The following is a 407-nucleotide window of genomic DNA, read 5'->3' on the forward strand; positions in this document are numbered from 1 at the left end:
CAAGCGCCCTTGGATGGCCCGGCCCCCGCGCGCACCCGCCCCTTGGCCCAGCGCCCGCCCCCGCCGCCCGCGTCACCCCTCGCGGGGCGCAGCTCAGAAGGAGCCGGCGGGGCCGTACCGTCCCTGTGCTGCTCCCACACCCTCCGTCGGGGCAGAGCTATGGCTTGTGGGTGCTGGGGATGCAACCCCCCCCCCCCCCCGCGCGTACAAGCCTGTTCCACTCCCCGCGAGCCCGCACTGCTGGGGGGATGAGACGCCCACCTGCAGTGTAGCTACTGTCTCAGGCTCTGTGGCTACATAGCAGGTAGGGTTCTTGGAGCTCAAGTCAGCTGACCTGTGTTATGGAACCCTGGGTTTGAGCGTCTACACTGCATTTTAACCCTAGGTTAAAATTTTTCTGACTCAGG

Source organism: Emys orbicularis, chromosome 7 (assembly GCF_028017835.1).
Source record: "Emys orbicularis isolate rEmyOrb1 chromosome 7, rEmyOrb1.hap1, whole genome shotgun sequence".
Classification (NCBI taxonomy): Eukaryota; Metazoa; Chordata; order Testudines; family Emydidae; genus Emys; species Emys orbicularis.